We start from the raw sequence: 8,575 nt of genomic DNA on the forward strand, positions 1-8,575 counted from the left end.
CCTATAATTATATTTCACCTTTTAGTTTCTTCAAGCTTTGCCTAATCCTATCTTTGATAGAAATGAACTAAATTTCCACTTTGAAAGATTCAAAGGTTTTTAACAAAACAAAAGGAGACATGTTTGCTTGTCCACTGAGGTAAAGAATATTGCTTCACTTTATGATGTTTTTTCAATCCTTTTGCCTTCATCAAAAGTGGCCTTTGTACTTACAGAGTTGTACTATTAAATGTTGTGTCAACCATAGAGTTGATGCAATGATGGGTAGCATTTTTATCTTTTGAGTATTTATCTTAACAACAATGATGCAAGTGCACCAATTATGTAATATCCTGTACCTGACCCGATTGCCGAGTCTGAATGTCACGGACTTAGATTTTTCCCACGCGATCCGTGCGGCCTTAGGCAGTTCCTTCATTTCAAAAACACCTAAGTCAGCCTATCTCCCAACAATTGAGGATTCAACAGAATTCCTCTAAGGCACTCACAAAAAACAATGGAAGTACGAAATAAGAACGAACTCGAAAGATGAACAAAAGCCACAGAAAAGAAAGAACACTAGAGAGAAAGTTTGAGTGAATGCTCTCAAAATTCTATTAATCATTGAATGAATTACAATGAGGGGCAGAGGCCTTTATTTATAGTTGAGCCTCCCCAAAATCAATGGTAGAAATCAAAGTACATCAATGGTTAAGATTAAAAGCTATCTACAAATCAAATCTCTAAGATTACAAAATCGTATCTTCTAAAGATTACATATCATATATAGGATTACATATCTTTGAAGATCACATTCCATATTTTCTAAGCTTTGTATATGGGCCTTCAGTCTCTCCAAGCAACAGGCCAGTTCGATTAGGCCTAATGACCTCCTTTGAACTTGATGAATCGCACAAGTGCGCCATGGTTGCGGGCTCCCATGTGCAATCCATAACATTCTCCCCCACCTATTCTAGCAACGCCATCATCGCGTCTTCCTCATGGAACTAGTCTATCTTTCTTTAAAACTACCATAAAACCTCTGCAGGTTCCCAACTCGCGTCACTATCAAGAAGTACCTTCCATCGAACTAAGTATTTATGCCACGTCTGGTGGTATTTTCGTCTGATCACACGGTCTGTCTCGATGTTTTCAACTTTACAACCGTAGGATACCTTTGCCCTAATTGGTGATCGTTCGGACTTGCCTCAATTTGAATTCTCTTAATTCTCATGGAATGGCTTAAGCATGCTCACATGGAACATTTGGTGGACTTTGAGGTTTGTTGGCAACTCAAGCTTGTAGGCCACCTTGTCTACTCTCTTCATAACTCGAAATGGCCCCCCGTACCTTCACAGAAGTCCCTTGTGCATACTAGTATGCCACAAAATCAAGTGTAGTTTAGCAAGGACTGAATCACCCACCTGAAATTGCACATCTTTTCGACTCTAATAGGTCCACTTTTTTGTTGCGCTTACTTGCTTTGTGTAAACAAACTCTAGCCAAGTCATTCTTCTCTTGTTAATACTTTGCAAGTCGATAAGCTGCTGGATTTGTTCTTATATAACGGGTCACAACAGCATTGGGTGTGAGTACTTGTTGACCTGTCACTATCTCAAACAGACTTTGATTCGTGGCCCTACTTCGTCTGCAAATTTATAAGAATTGGGCCACATCCAACAGCTTTGGCCAATCCCTTTGTGTGTCACTCATATAGTGCTGAAGATATATTTCCAACAATACATTCACTCGTTCGGTTTGCCCATCAATTTGTAGATGCATACTAGTAGAAAAGTTCAAGTCCGAGCCCATTAACTTGAACAAATTCACCCAGAACCGACCCATGAAACTTCTGTTTCAATCACTGATGATAGACAATGGCACTCCCCAATATTTCACCACGTGTCTAAAGAACAAACGGGCTGCCTCCCCAGCAGAGCACTCCTTGGTGGCTGGAATAAACGTCGCATACTTTGAAAACCTGTCCACCACATCAAGAATACTTGCAAACCCATTAGACTTAGCCAAACCAATAATAAAATCCATGGATATACTCTCTCATGGTCTTTCTTGAATGGGAAAGGATTGTAGCAAACCAGTTGGAGTCTTTAACTCAACCTTATCTTGCTGGCATACTAGACAAGTTTTCACATAAGTCTCCACATCATCACCTATGTGGAGCCAATAGTAACGATCCTCCAAAAGGGCCAAGGTATGGTGCATTGCTAGATGGCTCGCCCATCTCTAGTCATTGCACTCCTTCATGACATCCTTGCGCAATTTCCAATAATGAGGCATATAAAGGCAGTGCCATGAGTGTATAGCAAATCCCAATCAAGCCAAAATCCCCTTATTTTCCCCTCCTTGGCAAGCTCGATCAAATTTTTGGCTGTAGGATCATGGGACAATCCCTTTTGAATGCACTCCAATAACGAACCATCATGTTGGCTAATTATCACAAACTCTATCTTTTGGCTAAGTACATTAGCCACAATGTTGGCATTCCCCGACTAATACTCCATTGTGAAATCAAATTCAGTTAGAAAAACCTGCCAACGAACCTATTTGGGATATAACTTTTTTTTGGGTTAGAAAACAACTATCAGTAACATTATCAATAAAGACCACGAACCTGAAACCTAGTAAATAATGCCTCTATGTGCACAAGCAATACACCACAGCTGTCATTTCCTTTTCTTGGACCATGTACCTTCGCTATGTCTTATTAAGCTTTTGGCTCTCGAAATCTATTGGATGCCCATCTTGCATTAGTACTCCTCTAATGGCATAATCTGATGTATCCGTGCATACCTCATAAGGCTTCAAATAATCCAGTAAAGTAAGTATGAACTCCCTCTTCATCACTTGTTTCGATTGATTAAATGCTTTCTCACATTATGAATCCCAATCCCATACCTTACCTTTTTTCAACATGTCCGTCAAGGGTGTAATAATTTTAGAGTAGCCTTCGATGAAGCGTCGATAGTAATTCACCAACCCAATGAAAAATAACAACTTCGCCACCTTGGTTAGAGGCTCCCACTCAAAAATGGTTCGGATTTTGCTTTCATCCATCCGGATCTTGCCATCTCCCGCAATGTGGCCTAGAAATGACACCTCTCGTTGGGCAAATGAATACTTCTCTTTGACGAACAGCTCATTTTCCCTCAAAGTTTGGAACACTTCCCTCAAATGTCTCACATGCTCTTCGAAAGACTTACTGTACACCATAATATCATCAAGGTAAGTAGCCATGAAATGATCAAGGAAAGAGTTAAGTACCTTCTTCATTAGGGTGCAGAATGTAGTTGGGGCATTCATGAGCCTGAAGGGCATCACAAGGAACTCAAATGAACCATATCGCATCACACAAGCTGTCTTTGGCTCATCCCCCTCGGCTATCCAAATTTAATGGTACCCCGATCTCGAATCCAACTTGGTAAACCATCTCACACTACTAAGTTGATCAAACAAATTTGCAGTAAGGGGAATAGGTACTTGTTCTTCACAATAATCTTGTTTAAAGCCCAATAATCAATGCACATCCTTAATGACCTATCATGTTTCTTTTGAAACAACACTGGTGCACAATATGGAGATTTAGATGGCCTAATGAATCCCACATCTAAAAGCTCCTTCAATTGTTTCCGCAACTCTTCTAATTCCAGCGAAGACATACGATATGGGCCCTTGTTGGCAGCACCATGTTGGACACTAACTCGATCTTATGGTCTACCTCCCTTTTGGGTGGCCAAATTTTGGGTAACTGGGCGGGCATCACATCTCAAAAAGACTGCAATAATTGGCCCACTTTCTTCGGGATCTCACTAACAGACTTAACGGTTTCATCAATCTTCAAGGTGGCTAAATAGTAGACTTCATCTCTACGTACTCCTTTAGCAAATTAGATTGCTGATGGTGTTTTCCTCTAATTTTCTTTTTCTTGTCATTCTCACCATGCATTGATGGTCCGAATCTGAAATCACCATGTATGTAACACTCCAAACTCGGCCTAGACGTTATGGTCGAATTTGACAATGTCACATGGAATAGGTTTTAAAAACAACAAACGCGATAAAACTATTTTAGATCTGTTAACTCTATTTGCGCAGAATTATTGACAAAACCTTCATTCCTGTTTAATTAACTTGCCTTAAAAGTGTTTAAAAGCAGAAGCTTACAAAAAACCATTGTACTTTAGTAAAACCATTCATGGTTTTAGAAAACATTTTCTTTTGGTAAAATCCCAATTTTTATCGAGTTTTACAGTTATAAGATCATAAACACTGTAAAAATCCAAATTTAAGCAAAACATTCTATAAGGTCCCAATTACAAAAGAAATACCCAACAAATTAAAATAAAACCATAAAACAAAAGTAAAACAGTTTTAAAAGAATGGTCATTGTCGAGTCCTCCGCTGCACCGATCCACCTAACTCTGTGGATTACCTGTATAGAACAAACAGAAGAAAGAGTGAGTTTATGTAAACTTAGTGTGTAACCCCGCATAATTAAGCTAGCACATACAGAATAACAGATATCAGTCAGATATAGTCTTGGGACTGAGCCCATTACAGATTCAAATGAAAATTTGGGTCTTAGCTCATCTCAGATACAAATACAGATATGTAGGCAGATACAAAAATCAAGATCCTACCCCCAGCCTCTACACACCATCTCCGACCATCCCTACACACTATGTGGGTTTTAAAACACCCACCCAGTCCTACACACGATGCTGGACCGAACGCAGTTCGTATCAGATATATTGCAGCTAAACTACCAGATAATAGGCGTAAATGCCTCTCAAAACACTTCCTCCAATATATATATATATCACCCTACCCCAGTTATAGTATCAAATCATACATACAGAATTAACAGACAAATCATACTTAACATGCTTTTATAACAGATAACAAATATACAATCATAGGCATGCTCACAATCATATCACAGTCTAACACATCACTTGGTTTTAGGGTTAGATATCGTTTACCGACCCTAAGGTAGGCCCACAGTCAATTAGGATGACCTGTGCGTCCCTACGAAAGTTTTTGGTATAATGGACGTACATGTCCGTGTGGGCCCACATGCCCAAATTAGCCTTGCTCGTCCAAATTACACGGCTTGGTCCAGATGTCACACGCCCATGTGGTGTGTCTGTGTGGGCCCACACGCCCGTGTGGCATGTTCGTGTGGGCTCACACGCCTAGTTTGGTTTAGCCCGTGTGGCCCATACAGCCACACCTCGCCCATCACATGGCCGTGTCTTGCGCACGGCCTGGCCTTTTTCGATCATACAGTCGTGTTGTAGCACACGGCCTACCACACGGGTGACCACACGCCCGTGTGGCATCGACAGTGGGGTTTTTTGGCTTTCGTTGAGTCCTGTTTTTCTATGTTTCTGGTACACACCTTCTATTGTTTCACTGTAAAAACAATCCCAAGCCTTTCAAAAAGCCTAAAAATAAAATACCCATCAACGATTTAGTACATATACTAAAAAATTGATATAAAAGAAACAATACGAAACTTACTGCTCGCGACAATAACTGCTAACACGTTCTAAACCGTCTGAGTTCTAACGGATAGTTCTCTGTCAGTTCCTACACATAATAATCCTATTGAATAAACTTAACAAAATCGAAACTCCACTTACCACAACTCACAATGATCACGAAACAATGCACCACGAGATTTTCACGGCAAAAAAAGGAATCAAACATATGAAGGGGAAAGGAAAAGAAAAAGAAGAGAAAGGGAGCACAGAGAATCCGACGTGAATTTTTTCTTGGAAGAGAAAACAAAAAAAAAACTAATCAGATATTCCCAAAATCCCCTAATTCTCTCCACTACCCCACTACTGATAACTTCTTTAGAATTTTAATTCCACCGAAACTCTGACATAAAACCGAGAAAAAATATCACTTACACTCCCGCAAGGATTCAAACATAGAACCTCTACACCATACGTAGACTCATTTACCTCTCGAACCAGCAGGCTCATTCTGATATGGTTTTACAAATAATTTATTATAAGCCCACCGAGCATAGGTAGGCTTAAATTAGAAAATTTTCAAAATTTATCAAATACAGGGCTTGAACTTGGGACCTCTCACATACACCCAGAACATTTAACCACTGAAACAGATACTCAATTGTGTCAAAATTATACAAAAAAATAGAAATTTTGGGGCACTACAGCTCTACCTCCTAAAAGAAGTTTCAATCTCGAAATTTACTTGGTTAGAATAGATGAGGATACTGCTGACATATTAAGTCCTCAGACTCCCACGTCGCCTCATCAGTGCTATGGTTCCGCCACAGCACCTTCATTAAAGGAATGGACTTCCTTATCAGAACATTAACATCTCGGTCTAAGATCTGTACCAGCTCTTCCTCAAACGTTAAGTCTGGCCAAACCTTGATTTCTTCAATCGAGACAACATGGGATAGATTAGAATGGTATCGCCTCAACATCGAGACGTGGAATACATCATAAATACGGTCTAGCTCAGGGGGTAGCTCCAACTGATAAAAAAGTGGTGCCATTCACTTCAGAATTCAGTATGGTCCAATAAACCTAAGACTCAGCTTGCCCTTCTGACCGAACCTCATAACCTTCTTCCATGGAGAGACCTTAAGAAAAACGAAGTCCCCCACTAAATACTCGATCTCACGCCTCTTCAGATCTGCCTAAGACTTCTGTTTGTCAGGAATCACCTTTAGACGATCCTGAATCAGTTGAACCTTATCCTCAGTCTAAGAAACCAATTTAGGACCCAAAACTTTCCGTTAACCCAACTCAGTTCAACACAAAGGAGTACGACACTTACGATCATACAGAGCCTCGTAAGGTGCCATCTGAATACTCGATCGGAAACTGTTATTGTAAGCGAACTTGGCTACTGACAGATAATCCTCCCAACTCCATCTGAAATCAATCATATAACTCTAAAGCATATCCTCCAGTATCTGAATCACCCTCTTAGATTAACTATCGATCTAAGGATGGAATGCAGTACTGAAGTCCAACCTTGAACCTAGAGCCTCGTGCAATTTCTTCCAGAATCGAGAAGTGAAGCGAGGATCTCTATCAGAAATGATCGACACGGGAACCCCATGCAGTCTTACTATCTCAGAAATGTACAACTTCACTAGCTTTTGCAGAGGGTAATTGGTTCGAACCAGAATGAAGTGCGCGGACGTAGTCAATCAATCCACGATGACCCAAACAGAATCCTTCTTAGTGGGTGTCAAGGGCAACCCAATAACGAAGTCCATAATCACTCACTCCTCATTTCCACAAAAGAATGACTGGCTGTAATAAACTCAAAGACAACTGGTGCTCAGCCTTAACTTGCTTACATGTTAGACATCGAGCCACAAAGTCAGTAACCTCACGCTTCAAACCCAGCCACCAATATAACTCTCGAAGGTCGTGATACATCTTATTACCGCCGAGATGCATAGCATAAGGGCTACTATGCGCCTCCCTCAAAATAGACTGCCTCAGATCCTTATCATTTGCAACAACAATCCAACCACGAAAATAAAGTACCCCATCATTATTCAACCCAAAATCAGAAGTAGTTTTACTCTCCACCTGACAGAATCGTACACCCAAAGTCTAATCCTCTAACTGTTTATGTCGAATCTGCTCAATCCAAGACGGCTTAACCTGTTACTCGGCTAATAGACTCCCATCATCAAATAGACTAAGGCGAGCAAACATCACCCTTAAATCAGACATCACTCTTTGACTTAAAGCTCCGGCCACCACATTAGCCTTACCAGGGTGGTACTGGATGGTACATTCATAGTCTTTAAGCAGCTCAATCCATCGCCGCTGTCTAAGATTCAACTCCTTCTAAGTAAGAAGATACTTGAGGCTTTTGTGATCGGTGTAGATGACACCCTCTCACCCCAAAGATAGTGTCTCCAAATTTTCAGTACAAAGACCACAACAGCTAACTCAAGGTCATGCGTCGAATAGTTGGCCTCATGTGTCTTAAGCTGATGGGACGCATAAGCCACAACCTTACTATCCTGCATTAGAATACAACCTAATCCAACATGTGACATATCACTGTATACTACAAACTCTTTTCCAGGTTCAGTCTGTACCAGAACAGGGGCTTGAGTTAGAACAGACTTGAGCTTCTCAAAACTCTCTTATTGTGCATCAGTCTAGACAAACAGCACACCTTTACGAAGAAGTTTAGTCAACGGTGTAGCAATCAACGAGAATCCCTTAACAAACCGACGATCATAACTCACCAAACCCAGAAAGCTACGGATCTCAAACACATTCTTAGGTTGTTTCCAATCTAGTACAGCCTCAGTCTTTCGATGATCAATACAAATCCCCTCAGCAAAAATCACATTTCCCAAAGAGGTTACTTCACGCAACCAGAATTCACACTTGCTTAGTTTAGCGTAAAGCTACTTCTCACACAGAATCTGAAGCACTACTCTAAAATGCTCATCATGCTCATCCTCAGTCTTAGAGTTACTAAAATATCGTCGATGAAGACTATGATAAACTGATCCAGATAGGGCTAAAACACTCAGATCCATAAATGCGGCCAAT

Source organism: Gossypium hirsutum, chromosome A04, assembly GCF_007990345.1.
Source record: "Gossypium hirsutum isolate 1008001.06 chromosome A04, Gossypium_hirsutum_v2.1, whole genome shotgun sequence".
Classification (NCBI taxonomy): Eukaryota; Viridiplantae; Streptophyta; class Magnoliopsida; order Malvales; family Malvaceae; genus Gossypium; species Gossypium hirsutum.